Genomic DNA, 21,306 nt, shown 5'->3' on the forward strand with positions numbered 1-21,306 from the left:
TCACCTTGTAAGTTTCAATCTAAATCTAAATTTTATACCTCTATAGTACCTCCAATGGTTCCAAGAGGACGATGATATTGAATGAATTAACTTATAAAGAGAGAGAGAGAGGACAAATTGCTCTAAGTAATACTTATCCACCACAAGTTGGTGGAGATATCTACTAGTCCACAACAATAGAGGCCAAAACAAGAGAGTGATGGATGAGCATCATATATAAGATGCTTAAAGAGATATTGAGCCTACATGACAGCAAATATAGAGAAGGCAACCCAAAGGATGAAACTTGAACTAGATTAATTTGATCAAGAATAGTGTTTTTGACAAAGAGGTAAATTTTCTTGCAAACAAAGGAGTTGGACAATGAAGGAAGAACTTGCATGAAATGCAAGTGCTAAGAAGGGTAAGATTTATACAAGCCTCTCAAGGTAGTATGGGGGAATGGGGGAGAGAATCAAAAAAATAATAATATATTCAAGCCTCTCAAGGTAGTATGGGAAATGGGGGAGAAAAATAAAAATATATACAAGCCTCTCAAGGCAATATTGAGAGAGAGAGAGAGAGAGAGAGAGAGAATTTTAAAACGACAATATATACAAGCCTCTCAAGGTGGTATGGAGGAATGGGAGAGAGACTCAAAAAAATAATGATATATATATGCCTCTTCAGGTGGTATGGGGGGCTAGGGGAAAAACTCAAAAAAACATTAATATATACAAGCCTCTCAAGGCAACATGGGGGAATGGGGAAGACAATCCATGGTTAGGGATGTATCCTCACCTAGAGCTTCCCGCATCCATCATGAAAAGCAAGTCATGGTCACCCCATGTGAGCATAGGCCTCATCATGGGGGACATGAAGAGATTCCATATATGGAATGTATAATCACCTAGAGCTACTTTGTCTGCATCATGAAATAGAGACACGGCCACCCCATGTGAGCATGAACTAATCCCTATGCTCCTAACAGGCTCAACACTTGCCCTATAGGAGAGTTGATCTAAATGGCCACAAAGTGAATGGATAATGGGTGTCCAAAGCTTTACCAAGTTCATGTACATTGAGAAGCTTTTAGTATTGAAAATCATCTAACAACAGCCTTCTAGATGTGCCAATGATCTCCCCAACCTTTGATTGTGACATTGTAGGCTCTAATACCTGGTGGGGGCTGGACAAGGTATCCAAGTCAACCATAGCACAAAAGCCTACCTCAATGATGAGGATCACGTCATGCATCTCTACCTCATACAGTAGATGCCAAACCTAGTTAACCAAGTGCCAAGAGAAGGCTCCCCAAGAAATGCATCCTAGGCTAGGTTAAACTTGAAGGAGAAGAAACTCATCCTAAATTGAGTGCAACTTGATGATATGTAAGCTTAACACAAGTCTATATAGACTAAAGCAAGCTCCAAGGGATACCATAAGTTTGGTGCTTTTATGAACTCTCAAGGATATACAACCATAGCCTCCTATTGAGCCAATTTTTATAACAATTTATGAGAGTTTCCATACTGCTAGATCGATTCTATCTATAGACTATGTCATGGTTACAAGTTGTGATGAGCTTCCTTTTGATGTTGTTGTTACTAGGGATGAGAATCATAAGTGGAAGAGGACTATGTAATAAGAGATGGATTCTTCAGTGAAAAATGCTACTTGGAAGTTAGTTCTTTTTCCTAACGACAAACATGCACTACCATGAAAATGGGTCTACAAGTTTAAGGTATCCCAATCTTTGACACATTGCCTAAATACAAGGCAAGATGGGTCAACAAGGGATTCAAGTAGGAGAAGGGTATTGATAACCTAAAGGGTTTGTTGTGGAAGGGAAGGCATGTAAGTTGCATAAGAGCTTATATGGTTTAAAATAGGATCCTTGGAAATGGTATCATAAGTTAGATGCCTTCATGTAGTTTGAAGGGTACACTAGAAGTGATATTGACTACTGCCTATACATTAGAAAGGCTTGAAATGGTAGCCTTAAGATTTTAATTCTCTATCCGGATGACATGTTGATTGCTAGGAAATCGGTCATGGATGTGGATGCAGTAAAGAAAAGATAGCAACCTTTGAAACGATGATATTGGAGCATTTTAATGAAGCTAGGGAAGAGGCTATTAGTGTTCCATTGCCTCCATATTTGAAACTTAGCCAAGAGGATAGCCCCAAGTCAAATGAGAAAAATTTTAAAATGACCAAGGTTCCTAATGCATCCACAGTGGTAGCTTGATGTATGCTATGGTTGCTACATGTCTAGACATTGTCTATGCAATGGGAGTGGTTAGCAAGTATATTCCAAACCCTATCAAAAAGCATTATGAGGTAGTGAAGAGTATCATGAGATGCTTGAATGGCAATAGATCTATATGTATGTGCTTTGAAGGAATGATGCATCTATTCTTGGACATGTAGATGTTGATTTTGCAAGGAATATAGACTTTATGAGGTCTATCATAGGTTTTATCTTTACTTTCACAGGTGGCACAATCTCTTGGGTCTCTCAATCGTAGCCATGTACGATTTTATCTACCACTGGACTAAGTATATTGCAACCACCATTGAGGCCTGCAAGGAAGCTATATGGCTTACTCATCTATAATGGAAGTCTTGTGCATTATAGGAGAGGTGCCTACATTACATTGTGATAGACAAAGTCCCATTCAAGTGGCATGAAACCTTATCTTTCATGCAAAGATAAAGCACATAAAGGAGGTGCTTGAGAATAAGTGCATTGAGCTTGTTAAGATCCATACTGATAATCTTGTAGAACTTCTAATGAGAAGAGGTTACCTTTGAGTGCATTGCATATTGCAAAGTGTTAATGGGTATTCGATAGTATCTTCACTTTCCTCTTGTACTTCTAGAAAGACTCATCGTCCTTTAAGTGAGAGGTTGTTAGGGTAAAGGCCAATGGCCTATAGTCGAGTCGCACCACTTGTATAAGTACACAATGTATAGTCATATACAACTAAAGATAACAAAGAATAAGGATACCACCATTCATTACACCCACTAAACTCTTTTGTGTGCTTCTCTTTCTCAATCCTCTTGTAATCAATAGCTTCTATCTCACATCCCATGATTGCTTCCCTCTCAAAGAAAGGGTGCATCCTCTAGAGTCATGCTCAAATGGTGATGCTATTGAATCATTTACTCTTTCTCAATCAATTCAATAAGGTTGTGCTCTAAGTTTCCTTCTTTTTTCTTGTTAAGCATCCTATTCTAACGATGCTATTTCATTTGGTTGCTAATTGGAGTTGTGGGTTTGTCTCTTCCTTCAAATCAATAGTTTATTGGCCAAGTATTGGCTTATTATATTTTCATGATTTTGAAAGCTCATTGAGATCACCTCCGTAAAACTTTGGACATCTAGGACTTATTTGGTTAGGCTTTAAGACTACACATTAACAATTCTAAATCATTCCTTATCAACTATATCAAACGTGATTTGTAGGCCTTAGGGTGGCAAGGTGAGGTGGTTCCCAAAGGAAATATTGCAAGGCACTTTGGTTACCCTTCAAGTGTGATTGTTTTGCCTAAGCAATTGCTATAGTGGATTCCTACCAAAGTGGAAGCTAAATTTACTTATGGGAAATCATAACCATGGACTTTCCATGTGCACCTTAAAGTGGTGGAAACAATTATCCTATCTATGCTTACTTATTAATTGCCCTCGTTTCATTGGTCCAAGACTAGCTTGAGGGACATTACTTGAGCCATCCATTTTATGCATTGGAAAAAGAGCTCTTTACATGCTAGCATTTCTTGGATTGATTTTTATTGTTGCTCATGTGATATCATTGAGATGGCATTATTGATGTCTTTTTGCACAATTCGATTGAATTTTTTATGTCCCTTAAGGATATCATGATTCATGCGACACAATTTCCTTAGCTTTGCATGATCAATAGCCCTATCTTGAACTCTCTTCGAACAATCCCTGACAAGATTGGAGCTTATGGGCATCTACATTTAGAGTACTTTAGTTAATGAGATTTATTCCTTTCTTATATTAGGGATCTAATAGCTAAGGATCATTCTTCCTAAATCCTTCATAAAAGCATGACACACTGGACATGGATCATTCAAATGCAGTGTCTTTCTTTGGAAAATCCTTATCAGTGGCCTACCTCTTTCTTTAGCCCTCTCTAAATGAAATATGTCTAATGGATCTTACTCTTTTTGCACTATAATTATGGAGTTTTCTCGTCATAGGTTTCTTTTATGCCCAATGGCAAGGAAGATTTCGTCTCTTCTATCAATCAAAGATTTGGTGATGAGTGCTAGGACCTTCTATACTAGCTCTAGCTCCTTATGATTGGGTGTTTGGCATTTCAAAATTATCACAACCTAATGAGAGATGTATTTCAAATTTTTTACACGTGATCTTCAAAGATCGCCCTGTAACCATAGTCATTGAGTTGTCCTCAAACTCTTAGTCAAGTTCCGAACATGTTGTACATTTTGCAAGGCAAAAGAAGATCCATTAGGTAGTGACAAATGTATATCCCATATACTAATAATGTTGCATACATAGTTATTACCACGATAGACACATTCTCATTTCCCAACATAAGAAGTAGTGAACCACTCTCTATGCAGAGTGACATGGAATGATGCTCCAAAATCCAACACCCAATTCTATGACATGCCATTATCCATGGCAACCAAGAATGCATCATCAAAAGAGGATATATACAAAATATCTCCACGAGCATTACCACATGCATTAATCTCCTCAATCTATATATTGCCCTTCTCTTCCTTTTTGCCATCATCCTCATTATACTTTTTTCCCTTTTTCTTATTCTTCCACTTGAAGAAATCTTGCTTTATGTGTCCCTTTTACAAAATAACCATTCCACATCCTTATTATTGTGAGACTTACTTCTTAACTTGCCTCTCTCACAAGAGTTTCCTCTTGGTCTTTCACCTTCCTCTCACCATGAGTGCACAGGAGTTCTTTGCCTCTCTTACAAGAGTTTCCTCTTTGTCTTTCACCTTCCTCTCACCATGACTGCATAGGAGCTCTTTGGCCCTACATTGTTCTATTCACCTCCTCAATGTGAGGAAATTGCTCCCATCAACATTAGCACTCGTAAGGCCACCTACACATATGTAGAGCTATTAACGATTATCCCAAAAGTGTCTCAATTCTCAAGTAAGATGACCAACAATAATGTACCATTAACTAAATCATGGAAGGTGATCTTCTAATAGTCAACTATTTGAAAATAGTATTAAACTCATTGAGATGGTTGGACATAGAAACCCCCTCCTCGATGAGAAGACCAAAGAATTTCTTCAACCAATATACCTGCAAAGCAACACTTTCTTTCTCATACAAGTCAGAAAGCTTTTCCCATTTACTAAATGCACCACCTTTCATATATTTTACAATAAAATACACAAATTTGAGAGCGTTAGAATGATAGTGAAAGGTACCAACTCATCCATTTATTCCCATACATGTACATCCATGTTCTCAAGCTTAATCCCATTGCATTTGATTGGCTTTATATCTACTTTTTCCAAACCAATAGGTTGTAGATTTACTCTTTCTAGTATGAAAGGTTCATATCATCAAGCTTTTTTATATATGAACAATGCATTCACTAAAGTCAATGAAGAAGCCATAATGACATCAATATGTACTACACACTAAGGTATGCTAAACTACAAGCTCAAAAGAGACCACCTAGCTGCAATATGATTATATAAATGCCATCTAGCATGAATAGTCAAAAACTAATACAAATGCACACTAACCAACCAAGATATGTCCACCTACAAGATAAAATTTTGAAATTCTTTTTGGAATTTCATGGCTATTAATCTAAGATAAAACAATCTCCAAAACACATGTAACTTATTTCTTTAGTGTGAAACCAATTGTAGCTCAATTAGCCTTAATCTAAAGGCTACATAATAGGATTTTGGTGATAGAATAGATGCCATGTAGAGTCTACAACGTGAAAAAATAAGAAAACATGGCATGAGCAATTGAATCACCAAAATGCATCAATACAAGTCATTTTTAGCATAAGCAACCTCTTGGAGCATTGTAATAAATAGCGCAACCCATAAACACTGTGATATTCACAAATCATCAAGTCTTTCTTTCTTTCATTTTGTATGTTACAGATTGTAATAGGCTCCATGCTCAAAGGCCCTACTTAAACCTCTTGCTTAATCCCTGTGTTTTTGGCAAGTAAGCCGCTCCTAAGAGCCATCAAATTGAGTAACAAAATGAGCATATGAGCGTACTAGAGGAAAAGGTGAACCATTAGCTCCCTATGTGAGATTGTTTGCAGCATGCTTGCTACACTTTACAATCAGCCACAATTTCACGTACAGTACGAGTTCTTCCTCCTCCTCTGAATCCGAGCCCATGGCTATCACCGCCTAGTCGATGAAGGACATATTAAGATTGAGCACAACTATGAAGAAAATGATAATTAGATTGGTCTACCTGAGAGCTGGATTATGAGGCCCATTTTTTCAACGCAAAAGTGACCCGAGAGGCGTAAAAGAGTAATTTTTCATGGAAAATGAAACAAGTGCAGATCGATGAGCTAGAGTTTTGTAGATAGATTTAGATACTAGGAGCCCAACTCAAGTCTCCATTCATCAATCGAAGTCCATTTGACCCCCCATTTAATCCTCGCAAGGTTTCGCATTATAAAGTGGCTACTAGTTCTGGGAGCCGAAAAGTGCATGACGAAGGCTAGGTTGATAGATTTCGATGCCATGGAGCCAATCATCCAGTCTATTCACAATTCTGAGCTCGTTTGGCCCTTCGTCTAGGCTGAAACCACTTTCGAGCTGTATGAACATGCAAAAATCGAATTGATTAACTTCTAAAGTTAAGAATTAAGCTAAGGGCTTTATTAAAAAATGTTTTTTCAATGTGGAGGAAGGGGGTGCAGTTTTTTTTATGCCCCCTCGATTTGGATGATTATGGCTTTTTAATCGAGCTGATTGATCAGAGATGGAAGGCATATTCTCGATCTACGCATTGAGGGCTTCAATCTAACTGTATACATGTGCAATATGACGCAAGAAATGAAAATATCTTGTTTTAGTCTTTGTCTCTCTCCTCTATGCACCTTGTTCCCATGGCTCAATCTATGTGAGAGAGGGGCGGGTTGAAACGATAGATTTTGGACATGTGATAATACTAAAATGTTATGGAGTATAAATCAAAGGTTGAGGTTGCGTCAACGGCCATGGAAGAGTGTCAGCGGCTTCTCAACTTTAAAATATGTGCAGATTCGTATTAAATTAAATGCGTAAGTGCTTTTATGATAAATCTTCCACGCATAATTTGGGAAATGGTTTCAAATAATTAAATATGTTTTAGTGCTTGAAAAATCAAAATTCTCAGTTCGTTCTTGCTGGTTGCATAATTAAAATGAAAACTGAGAAAATCCGCAATGCGAGAATTGTGGGATTTTGGAAAAATTGACGATTTTATGAGTTTTCATGTTCTTTTGGTGTTCACATGGGGTCATATGAAGTGTAATATTGTATCTTGATTCATGCAAACTTTGCATGTTTGAAAATTTAAAAAAAACATTAATAAATAGTAAGAAAAATCAAGAAAAATAAAAAATGGATTTCATAAGGGAAACAATAGATTTATGTGCCAAATAATTACATGAAATTATGAATGTGTTCGTGAATGTATATTGGGGCTAGGGCATGAGATTTAGCCTCAATCTATCCCCATTTTTATGTTAAAGAACTTATTTATTTGTTTTTATACAAAAAACACATTAAAAATACTCTTTACACCTACCAATGAATGCAAAACCATAAAAGGTAGAGGGAAAGGGTTGTGGGGAGTTAAGAATCCATTGAAATCTGATTTTATGCATATCTTGATATATAGGATTCGTTTGTTTTAAGTTTTTAAAGGAGGGCAGTAGCATGAATTACTTCGGTGCTGCCTTAGCAATGACACATTGCATTAGGGTGAAATCATGAAGAGAATTGCTTGCGTATTATTCATGGTGTTTGATCTATAAGTTTACATATTTGTGCACTTAAGGGCATTCACATTTTCATTGCATTATATATACATATGATATCAAAAAAACAAATCCTAGATGCATTGCACTTAATTGTTACAATCATTGACCCGCGTTGACAGCATGAGGAGTCCCATTCTGTAGAATATTATGTTCATTTCCTTTGGGGATTGATTTGGTAAGGATTGAATTATCTCCTGGAACGAACATTAAAAGAGTGGATTATGTTTTGCATGCACTTTATGTTTGGAATTATGCATCCTGGGGTGTAGGGGAGCCATAGTGGGGCCACAACAATCAATTGGGGGTTGCTCCATATGTGTATGTAATACGAGGTGCTAGTAAGACATCAATATATTTGGGAACTCCAAGTTCTTGGAGTCAGGAAGGGAAATACATTGGACTATGATTTAGAAATTTGATCTACAAATGTATTCTTTGGTTAAATCAGTTCATAGTGTCTATATGCTCTAACCGCGAAGTCGTGGGGCTATTTAGGTGAGTTTAGGAGGCCCGTGATTGGAGCTCTAGAGCCATTGTTGGGCCTATTTTTGGTCCCGTGTGACAGGTGGTGTGTTTGCCGAGAGCCGCTAATAAGTGGTAGTTTCTGAACCTTGGTCGAAAAAGGTCTTAAATTTTATAACATTTTCCGCTAGGGATACGCTAAAGTATTTGTAAAATGGGGTTTGCCTAAGGTTTCAAACCTGACTTGCCCTATACAAAATTTACTAATGGACCTAACCAATTAAATAGAGATTGAATCCTCTACAAGGGATGGTTTATGTGATGTGGAAAGTAAGCACTTAGGGGTCAGTCCATCCTCTAGTATGATGGCATGGGCCGAGGTTTGTTGCCTTGATGCAATCTCTATTCAAGAAACACTGTGTACAACCATCCATCAACCTAGAGAATATGCAACAAGTATGTTGGAAACCTGTGGCAGTCATGGCATCGACTAATGATCATGCTAAAGTTGTAACACCATGGAAAAGTACCAACACAGAATGGAATATAGTTGTGGCTAAATTTCCCATGTGGTGGGTCAACATGCTAGAATATTAGGCCTCATAAGGATGTTGGAAGCCTTAGTCGTTAAGGGGAAACCACTCCTCAAGAGGCATGACCCCCAAGCTCTAAATAATGAAGATATATTTGTTTTAGGTCAAGGGAAAAAGCTCCATCCTAAATGTATGAGGGAAGAAGATCCTCTAAGAAAGAATCAGAATGATATGCTGAAAGTTATAGGACTTCCTAACCCACTCTATGAGTTGGCCTAAAGAGAAGTCCATGGAGTAAGTAACCTTCCTACACCGATAAAGGTGGAAACGGAAGAGAATAGAGGCCTTGAGATATTGGAACTAGGTCATGATGAATATGAAGAATTTAATGACCCAATGTTGATCCCAAAGAAGATATCTAAATGCCCTCCTCCTTATAGGGATCTCCCAGTGTTTTATGAGATGTTGAATGAGGGCCCAATACTACATTTGAAAGAATACAGCCTAACTTGCCTCACAAGTGGGTTCGATGGTGTCATCGAATGCTCCTATTCCCAAGTACCCTAAAGGGGAAAGCTAGGAAATTATATTGGAGCCTCCTAAGAGGGTCAATTAAATTATGTTATAATTTTTTTGGATGAATATGAAAAGAAGGTTCCCATGACTCAAGTCTTGGAATAGCTTATGCACATTCAACAAGAGTCATATACCTCCATCAAAGAGTACACTAGAGTTTTTTATGACATCCTGAAGCTTTGGTGAAGGAAAGTCAGTCAATTGCCATAAGATATGCTTGTTGAACTCTTTGTCAATGGCTTGGAAATAAACATGCAGTTTCAAGTAAGGATGAGAAACCCTAAGTCACATTGAGAAGGAGGCAAAGGTACAAGTAGATGATTATGAGAGATACATTCAGAGGTGTTGGGAGAGCTATTGGAGTTTTCCCCGCACCCTTGAAATTCATATGGATTGGCAACATTTGTTGAATGTTGGTTATATTGGAGGTGCAAATTAGAGGCATACTAGGGTGAATCCTAGCATTAATTATGATTATTTTAAGGCCTAGAAACCCTAGCATCCTAACACAGCCAATCCTATGTTTCAAAACCATGAGCTAGATTGAAATAGTTGTAGACCTAATGAGGGAAGCAGAGTAGTTAAGCAACCCCTGAATGGTCCAAAATTGGAACAACACTATGCAAATGAGATGAAACCTTGCAAAATAGCTAATGCATGCTATCGTGTGGTCTCAACTATTGGGAGTCCAAGTGATAGGAAACCTAGGGTTTGTGATTGTAAAGACCCATTTAGGGTTGGATCTAGTAGAAGGGTCCAATTTTAGAGAAAGTGATAGGTAGCAAGAGAGCCAATATAGATTGGTCATCATGAAAGAATATAAAGATAAAAGAAGTGGTGGCATCCAATCAAGCCATGCGATAATAGAAAGGAGATGGGTTTGGAGGCCCAAAACCTCTAAAAGTGTGGCTGGTGGATTAGATGAAAAGCAAAGAGTTCCAAGAGGAAATGCCATGGTTAATTCCCAAGTGGTAAATACCATAGGTCATAATGATACATCTAACAATGTGCACCACTTTGGGATGCATTTGGGCGATGGGTCTAAGATTGAAACCCTACCTAGTTTGGGTTGTAACCATGAAACATGCAATAACCCGAATAAGGAAGATTTGGATGAGCCTAAATCCATAGATCTCTCTGTAGGAGAGGTCTTTGGGAAGTTGGAACGATCAGTCTACTTGAATGATAAGACACTTGAGCCCAATGAAATCATTCGTTTAGTTGATAGTAACCAAGAAGCGATTGGCCACATTGATGTTATATCAGTGGGAAGACTTGGATTGGCGGATATACTAGAGACCAAGATTAAACTGTGATGATGAGATTGTAATAAGCTAAGTTGTGAAAGTAGCATGAGGCTAGTCCTCACATCTTTTGGCATTTTTAGTTTATCTTGGTTAATATGGTAAGATGCAATGTATATGCCAAGAAACCCATATGTTTGAGGAATTAAAATAACTCATTCTCTTTAGGCCAAGAGGGTCATGTATTTGTTTGGTGTGGGTGCGGTTGATGTTTTCTTGCTTTAGTGTTGTACTAGACATGTTTGATGGAGTACCTGGAGCAAGCATCTTTTTGCGAAAAAGCTTCTTGTGGCCAAGTCAAAGTGATATCCTTCCTTTATGAGTGTTTTCTCTTTATGTTGAATGGTTATGTGTGTGTGGGGATTTTTATTATGTTGGGGACTGGCATTCAAGGCATGAAGTCTCAAGGTTAGGTTAGGTGTGTCTAGGGAGGTTCAAGCAATTGTCTGCCTCATGTAAAGACATTGTCAAGCACTCTAAGAAATGTTTTAGAAGGTAGTCCTAGTGACCCGGTTCTACTAGCCTACTAGGAAGCTGTGCCTAGGAGTTTCTGCTAGTTGTGAGACAAATAGAGAAGCTTGCCAAATAAAAGCAAAAGAAGAAACAATGCATATATTTGAGGACTATAATATATGGAGATGTGTAAAAAGGGGTTTTAACCCCTGAACAAAAGAAAAAGAAATGAAATGAAAGAAATTTCTAAGAGCATATGATCGTTTTTTTACAAAGGCCTGGTAAGTTCCTGGGGACAAGTCAGACTAGGTGCTGACGCCTTGTCTTCTTGGGGGTGATGTCTAGCTTGACAAAATAAATAAGGATAGTTGGAGTGAAAATAAAAGCGAGCACAATAAAAGGATTTGGGGTAGCCTTGTGAGAGCTTAGTAGGTTCTTGGATACTGAGACAGGATTTGAGGCCAGTGCCTTGTTCTCCTTGGGTCACAATACACTCAGCTCTCTCCTTTTTACACTCGAGTATTAAGTTCAGAAGTATTAAAAAGTGGAAAATTAAAAGCATTTGAAAATGAAAGATCAGGTTATAGGAGTCCTTGCCTAGTAGGATTTCCTAGTTCGGTAGGCAGGTTAGACCACAACTTAGGATGACTCCTTTGATAATTGTTTTTAGCCGGTCCATGTTGGAGTAGTTGATTAGCAACTAGCCCAGATTTTTGTTAGGTTATACTTTGCATATCCCTTGTGGATCTTCATGTCTTGTCTTTGTTAAGGGATTGGATGAGAGCTATTCTTATGCTTTGTTGAGTATTTAGTTTTGTAGAAGCTTGATGCTTTTTATGGTTGTTGTTTGTGTAGGTCAGTTCATGGATTCGACGAGCGGAGTCACCCTATCCCATGGTTGCCAATGAGAGCTAGATTTTGAGGCCCATTTTTTTAGCACAAAAGTGGTCCAAGAGGCATAAAAGAGTACATTTTCATGGAATATGAAACAATCGCAAATTAATGAGTTGGATTTTTCCTAGATAGATTTCAATGCCAAGAACCCAGCACAAGTCTCCGTTCATCAATCAGAGTCAATTTGACCCCCCATTTAATCCCTGTAAGGTTTCACGTTATAAAGTGGCTACTGGATCTCGGAGTCAAAAAGTGTATAACAAAGGCTATGTTGATAGATTTCGATGCCATGAAGCCACTTTTCTAGTCCGTTCACAATTCCAAGCTTTGTTGAATGCTAAAATGACTAGATTTTTTTATGGATTTTGAGTGATGATTGGTTATTTTGAAAATGTTTAAGAGTGTTTTGGATGATATTGATCATGTTTTGGAAGCTCATGATGATTCTCAGTAGAAATATACAGCTTAGTGATTTTCCTGGTAGGTTATGTTAAGGCTCTGATTGGTTCTGACACCTTCTGTTTAGCTTCTATTTGTTTCTGATTTTCTTTTGTATGAAGTATGGATTGATGATTGATGAAGGTTGAGGTCTTTTAAAAGCTTATTGACTAGTTTTTTATAGTTTGGAATGGTTTTAGTATGAGTTATGAGAATCTGTTATTCTCTGTTGACCTTCTGTAACCCTCTGTAAACCTTCTGTAGAGCCTCTGTCTCTGCTATATTTCTGTTCTGTAGATCTTCTGTAAGTGTTCTGTGGAATGAGGGTGTGACTTTGGGAAATTTTTCTAATTTTTGGAAATGATGAATCTAAGTTCAAAATAGCTAAAACAAATGGAAGAAGTAGCTATTGAAGACTAAAGAGCAGACTAAAGTGACAAAGACAAAAGTGAGCTATGAAGAGATACTGTAGTGGCTCTTGTGCCCTTTCATACCTCCCATGCCTCTTGGGAGGTGCATCCATGACCTAATAATGATTATTGTGAGTCATTATTAAGTATTGTAGAGAGGAGATGATGTACTATTGATTGATTGATTAAGAGAGAGAGAGAGAGAGAGAGAGAGAGAGAGAGAGAGAGAGAGAGAGAGAGAGTCAAATATCGTCAATTCTATCAAAACAATGTATCTATCTATGAGAGATTGAGAGAGAGAACTAGGAAGACAATGAAGATGAATACTATGTGATTATTTCCATTCAAAAATGGTGTATTCTTTTATGTTTCTTATTCTATTGATGGATTCTATGAAGATGTTGAAGATTATGGTTGATTCTATCAAATCCGTGGGAGATATCTACTATGATGCTGAGTAAAGATTTGTTATTTTCCTTATTGTGGTTCTCTAAAGAATGAAACAGAAGCTTGTTGATGTTACAAGATAGATTTTCTTGCAGTAGAAACTCCTTTTCTTGGTGTTCCTCTTGGGGCTCCATGTTTTTGGTGCGGAGTCGGGGAAACTTGCCACCATCAACAAGCATCAGAAGAGGCTAAAAATGAAGGAAATGGCATTACCAAGAAGAGGAGAATTCGATGGATGCTTGCAAGTTCTTTCTTCCATTGAAGAGTTGGAGATTCTTATTGCCAAAGACACTTTCTACAAGAAGTTCATCCCATAATGGTAGAAACATGTTACTATCATGATACAAGCTCTATGTGGTGGACTATTTCCTCTTTCAATTGAAGCAATAGAGACCTGCATCTTGGTAGCAAATTGTTTGGGAACAAACTAAAGTGTAGAAACAGAGAGAATGACCATCCATGGAAGATTTGGCATTCATTGAGAAGTTTCCAGACATCATCAAGTGGGATATCGTGAAGAAGCTTCAAGAGTCGTGGTCAGTGGAGGCTCATAAAAATAAGAAGGAAAAAAGTTGGAACCTGTTCATGGATGCTCAACAGCAGGACATGTGGGATGCTTGGTGTTCTGACAATCTTCTGTTTGTTCAACTGGCAACCCAATGGAAGTTGGTAGACAGAGTGTTCTTTACAACATACACTATTGAAGCCATCAAAAGGTGGCATTATTATGATGATGGCACAACAATGATCCTAAGAAGAATGAGTTTTGATACTTTTAGAACGGAATATATCTCCCTCTATAGTGGTTTGAAAGTTGAATTCAAATATGTTGAAAAGAAGGAAGTAGAAGAGATGTTGGCCAGAGAATCCTCTAGAGACTAAAGTCCCCCTCTGATTCTATTCTATTGAGTACAGACCGACTGGTTGGAGCCAACCCCCTGATGAATGAGCAATCAAGAGGTAAGCACTAGAATGAGTCCAGAGGTACGTGAGAAGAGAGAAGGCAAGAATCAAGGCTAAGAACAAGCTTGAGGTAGAAGCCTCCTTTGACACCCTAAAAGCACTCTTTACAGAAGTCCCCATGGTGACTCAAGGTCCTCTTCTTAGTTAGATTCGTCCTGGAAATATTGATGACAGGCCAACAAATGTAGTCCCATTGCCAATTTTTAAGGGAGAGTACAATAAAGACCCCGATCTTCATGTAGCAGAGTTTATGGTAGCATGTGTGGCTAACAATGCCAGAATCCCCAAGCATTGGTTAGCAATCTTCCCCGCCACTTTCAAGAGCACGACATTTCAATGGTATGAGAGATAAGCAGCAAGAACTTTTGGCATATGGGATGACCTGAAATTGGCCTTCCTCCCTAAATTCAGGCGTGAACGTTTTGAAGAGCGGATGTGAGAGGAGTTCATGAACCGAAGTCAGTCCTGTGGAGAAAGAGTAGAAGCTTATGTCTCGCGAATGGAATCCATCCTGAAGAGATGGACCAATCATCACTTGGATGAAGGCATCCAGAAAGGAGTGTTCCTCAGAGGCCTACAACCAGAAGTTTGCAAGTTCATGGAATTGAGAAGACCAGTCAACCTGCAAGCTGTAGTGGAAGGTGCAAGACTATATGACGAAATTGAAGCAAGGCTGTCAATCATTCCATGTTAACCACTAGACAAACAAGGTGGAAAATCTGGAAAAGCTAAAGCAGAAGACAAAGGCCAAGGCAAAGTGAAATGGAAGACAAAGGCGCACAAGGAAAATCTAGAAACACAAGAAGCACAGAGAAGTCCTTAAAAAGGGAGAAGAGCGCACAAGGAAAAGCGCAAGTCAATACTTTTGTAAAAGAGCACAAGCGCATCACGATTTAATTTAAGGAGTGCCAGGCTCTTACCCGATGCAATTTGTAAAGGTGGATGGGTGGTAGGAAGGAAGCTAGGAAGATAGGAGGACAATGGGAAAAAGGGCCTAGGCCACGGTCGGCCATGTAAATAAGGGGATAAGGGGATGACCGCCCAAAAGAGATTTAGGGCTTTCTATATAAAGTTGAAAAGTGAATGAGAAGCTCATTCTTGTGTGTGGCCAAAAGTGGGTCTCGTCTTCTTCTTCTTGTTTGCTTGAGCTTGTGCTTGAGAGAGGGAGTGTGAGAGTGTGAGGGAGTGAGTGTGTGAGGGTGAGGGACTGGGGAGGAGAAGCTCTCCATCTTCCCCTCTCTTCTTCTCTTCTCTTGTCTTGCTTGCAGCTATGGAGCTTGGAGTGTGGAGCTTGAGGATGGAGCATGCTTGAAGCTTGCACTTGGATCGTGGAGCTACTGGAGTGCGCGGGAGAGGAGGTAACTCGATCAGCATGGAGGTAAGCTCACTACACCCGTAGATATGGATGGCGCGTCAGCTATGTGAGAGGTAGCCATTAGTTCTTGGCTTAGAACACTTGAAACAATAAGCGGTCCGTGGGTCTTGGCAGTTGAGCGAAAGCTCCCACATTTTGGTTCCATTGCCGAGACCAACGGATTCAAGCCTTGAGTGCTTGCGTGCTTCAAATCGAGCATCGAAGTAAGGGTTTTCCCTGAATCGGTGCTTGAGGTACATAAGTAGGAAGCGAGGGAGTTTGAAGAGGTATTCAATCTCCTTAGCAAGTAGGTTTTTGGTTTTTTGGATTTGGAAAAGCATGTTGGAGTAGTGTAGTTATTTGCTTTGTGATTTGGGTGCATTAGGGTAGGAAAAAATAAAGAAAAAGAAGAAAAACAAGCATCAAGGTTCTGCTGTCATAACAGGGCATGAGGGTTTGATTCGGTTGTCGAATTGCATTTTGGAGTTTATTGGCTATTCCAGGTATATACAACTCTTCCTCTCCATCCATAACTTTGATCTGGAGGTGTGTATGGCAGGCTGTGACATGAATCGTGTGATTCGAGCAATTTATCATTGCACCGGCCAACTTCGCGCCGCGTTCGGCCCATCCGAGTGACGACAATTCTGGGCTGAGTCCCAGAATCAGCCCTCAGACCGCTCGGCCATTCAGCCCTCGGCCCTTCTGACTCGGCCCACCTGACTCGGCCCTCAAACCGCTCGGCCATTCGGCCCTCGGCTATGCCGACTCTGCTCAACCGCATTCGGACCAACTTTGAAATTTGGCTCTCAGAGCTCCGCCCTGCTGACTCGGCCTGCTTGACTTAGCCCTCAATCCACTCAGACAACGAGATTCGGACCGGCCGAATTTGACATTCGGCCCTCGGCCCTCGGACGGGCCGAATCGAGCATTTGGCCCTTGCAATTCGAACCTATTGGACTAAATTTAGATTTTTTCAAATTTTAACCTGTAGATAGTGAAACTGACCAAGAGACCATATAGAGCCGAAACCATATCATAGATCGATCGTTGGGCTGAAACTTAGAGCAAGTAGTTCAAAATTTGGCTATAAACGGTCCTTCAAATCACGTATGGCATTTACTGTAATGGCCCTGTGGGCCGGGGGGGACTGCCTCCCCCTCCCCCCTCGGGACCCCCGCAGAGGGGGCTCCTCCGCACCTCCCCCAAGTAGGTTGAAGAGAAAATGCATGCCGTGACAGGTTCTGCAAATTAGACCCTAGTGTAGTAATGGCTCTACATGAGCATGGATTCTCACTTGCAAAAGAGCAACCAAAAGCCCATACCCAAATAAAGACAAACAAAGACCCTAGAACCTCAATGTGCCAATCTAGCCAACAAGGGCAAAAAGGCCACACCACCAAAACACGTATGTGTTCCATTCGGACTGCATCTAGTCAAAGCAGAAATCCACAATATCAAGCTACAACTGCAAGGATGACTAGATATGACAATCCTGACTACAGATGCACCTTGAATAGCACTACATAGACAATCCAAGACATCAGTGGAGAATCCACATCTGGTCTGCAGTTGGGGACTCAAGGGCATTTGTCAAAAGGCTTAAATTTACAAGCCAAGACCCGAAAGACGAAGACATAGAACCACCTGCTTATCTTAGGGTCAAACTCACCATGGAAAGATCAGAGTACACTATCGATGCTCTGATTGATGAAGGATCTAATTTTAATATCTTAACCTATGAAGCATGGACCCTACTAGGCCAACCAGAGCTCACACCGACTAATGCAACTCTTAGCCCTTACGGGGGACACCCACAAGCACTCATAGGAAAGTACAAAATCCTTGCGACAATTGAAACTGAAAGCTTGCCTATCCTATTTCATGTTCCTCCAAATAGTGCTAATTACAGTAAGAAAACCCTCCTAGGAAGACCCTTCAAAAGGGCGACCAAGTGTGAGGCCGACTATGTAGCACAGAGGATACACCTGACACTACCTAGTGTGAGGATAGTCACAACCTTTAGCAAGGGTGACCTCATTGAACCTCGAGGGAAAGGCAAGGAAGGTGCTCACATAATAGTCAAGCCTGCTAACGAGAGCAAGGACTTGTTGGAAGAGTTGATAGAAGCACAGGTCAAACAACGAGAACCAGTGAGTGAGGCCATGCCTGAAACAAGAAGGTTAGGAGCCAATGCTAAGGACATGCGTTGGACTTATAAATATTGTAGAAGACCCCAAAATAATCCCAAGCCTTATAGACGAAGGCATCGATGGAGAGCCAATACAACGCCGAGATGGATATCCAAAGCATTACTAAGTGCTCGAGGGTATTATGCAGGTAACTGATGGATTTGGGTACCAAAACCCCCTGTTAAACCACCTATCAACTGAAGGCCCAAAGCAACGAAGCACAGGAGGAAATCTAAGAGAAACTTCAGGTCTCAAGGCAATAAACCAAACATGAGTGTTCGAAAGAAAGAGCCTCAGTCTAGCATGCTTAATAAGCAAATGTCATATATAACCATTGAGCGTGTGCAAAGACCACTAGTGCTCAAGGAGCTTTTGACTTCCCAAGAGGATAATGAGCACCAGAGGCACAAGGCTGCTCGTGAAAAGGCTGATTGCTCAACAAAGTAAATGGCACAATTGTCTAATAGCCTCGAGTAAACCATTCAGCCAGTGCCAAGTCCACCTAAGAATCCTAGATCTCCTACACCCTCTTTTCCCAAACAGACACAGGAAGCACAACAGCAGTCTTCAAGGGAGGCTGCTCAATCCCAATCTCTATCTCCATCTAAGCTTCAAAATGTCCAAGAGGTGGGACATGACACCATCCATAGCACTCGCCCCAAGGATATGCCTTTGCAACCTACTGTGACTAGATCAACTCATGCTCAATCTACACAGGTGAATGCTCAAAGGGCAACAAAAGACATGACCATGATCACCTTAGGGACTTGACACCGCAATCCACCAAGAGTAGACAGCCCACTGACTAGCCGCTACTACTTCCAATCAAGAATCACAGTAATCACAGTCCTTGGCCGTGACAATGCCCCTTGCGAAATGTGTCCTTAGTAATTCACCTGGGGAGGAGGTGCCACAACCAGTGTCCTTGACAACTCCAGCACTTCCAAAGCACCTAAAGCCTAGGCTTGAGGAGAAACCTCTCAAAGATGTGGTCAAGGAGATGGTGCATCTGACCAATCAACCTAGCAAGGCTATCCAGCAGGTCGCAGCTATGTTCCATGAGGACACACCAAAGAAGGGGAAAGCTGAGGCCCAACCAAGCACATCAATGGCTGACCTAGTTCAAGGTCCTAAGTCATTAAGTTATGCACCTTCACTGACCAAGAAAAAGAGGAGAAAATAGCAAAAACAACAGCAGTTATAGGTGGTTGCTCAAGAGCATTGAGACCAAGAGCACTGGAGAGTTGAGGAATAAAGCATCGAGTCCATCCACCAATGAGCCCATTGATGTCTCTCCTGATAGCAGTGAAACCTCAGACACATCCGTGTGCTCTGAAAAATCAAAGCAGCCGTTACTGTCAACGATTGCTTTCAACACTCAATCCATCGAGACAATAGAACTCGCATTGACCAATCAAGAGTGGATACAACACTATCACAACAGGGTGAAAAATTTATACCAGTCACATCCAAGGAGAACCATGATGCAATAACAAAGCCTCAGGAGAAACATGGAAGCCCCGAGAGCATAAGCAATCCTAGCATTGACCAATCTTACTTATCTAGGCCTGAGCCCCCAGCTATGCTAAAGCCTAGGCAAACTCCTAGAACCTTGCATGAGATAGCAACTGAGCAAGCCCTTGTTGAACATAGAAGTGTCGCAGAATGCTTAACTGAGTTGGATGCTAAACTCAAACTATTCGCACGTGTCTACGTCCTGGTAGACATGGGCGCATTCCCTAAGGAGTAGCTTGAAGAATACTTGCCATTTCCCCTATCCTGGGAAGAGCAAGAACATCTTGACGAGCACTATGACAAGCTCCTGCATGAACGCATGTGACTCATCTCTCACGAGGAAGCAGACGAACTACGCTTAACTGTAACATTCAATGATGTGCTCTGCCAACCAAATCTCTTAGGGATAGAGTAACTAAAGCGACAATCGGAGGGTTGAAGTCAATTTGAAAAATGTTGGGTTGAAAACCGTGTTGCAATGGCCGAACTAAGAGCCCAGATTATGACAGTCTCAGAGCAGCGATTGGCCAAATGACGGTCTCAAAAAGACCCAACCTATGTGGCACCAACTTCCTTTTGAGTGCTGACTACCATTCGAGAAACGGACTTAGCTAAAACTAGCCAAGAGAACTCTCTATCTGATAAGGTTCTCACTGAGGATGAATTACATGTTGCTAGTAGACTCGGACAAGGTTCCATGCTACTCGATGTTGCAAAATATCTATCATTATTGAGTAAGCTACCACGAGTACTAGATGCATATGCCACACTCCAGTACAATCCAGAGTTCTACAATTGGCTTTTATCCTCGTGAAGTGATATGGATTCGTAAACATGTACATAAATAAACAATGAATTTTGTGACCCTGTATAGACAGTATCAACACACACAAGCAATGATAGTCAAGCACAAGGAGAAGGGTTGGGTTTGACAGACTAAGTTCCTCAGGTCCTCCTCTCACCACACATTTAGAAGTTGTGTGACCATTCCCGCCTCCAGGTGGAGGGCATGCAACCCTCATTACCGCTATAGAAAGCCCTGGCCAACATCTCTGATGGTGTAGACAAGGTTATCGTCCCTTTCTATACACCTTTTCCCCTTTCCGATCTATCCTTCCGAGAATGAGCCCTACCCCACTCCATGACAACCAGTCCATGCAACTTAGCATAAGCCAAGATCTGCTAATGGTTGGAGGCAAAACGAACATCATCATGGGGGCCATCCCTCTACAACAAACATTGCATGCCTCATCTCTCCCCCTTCTCATCATATACGCTTGATAACCCACTGTATAATCCCTTCCATGCGAATAGTTTTATCCTACCTCAAGGTCTAATCCTTGGTTCCATTTTGCAAGTCCCCCTACGGTAGCAGCCATGGACCACATAGTGCAGCTGGCATGCAAGGAAGCTCTTCACCGTCGGAAAGAGCATAAGGCATTAGCGCCCCCACCAGAACGCTACGTGCCTACTCTAAAGAGGTACATGCCGAAAAGAGGCCCTAAATGACATGCCCAGGATGCATGCTGAAAAACCCCCCAAGCCAAGAGGACGAGGGCTCAAGGGAGCACACAAGGTGTGGCAACACCAGTCTGCAGGCTTCCACTAGACGCTTAGGCACCATGTGCTCGAAAGAGGAGAGGGCAGCTCGAGACAAGCAGGAATTTGGCACATTGTTTAAAAGCATTTTGGAAATAGTTGTGGCCAGGGACTACACCATCCGGGTCCC

This window comes from Lygodium microphyllum, chromosome 17, assembly GCF_053477565.2.
Source record: "Lygodium microphyllum isolate KBCC chromosome 17, Lygodium_microphyllum_v1.1.10, whole genome shotgun sequence".
Classification (NCBI taxonomy): Eukaryota; Viridiplantae; Streptophyta; class Polypodiopsida; order Schizaeales; family Lygodiaceae; genus Lygodium; species Lygodium microphyllum.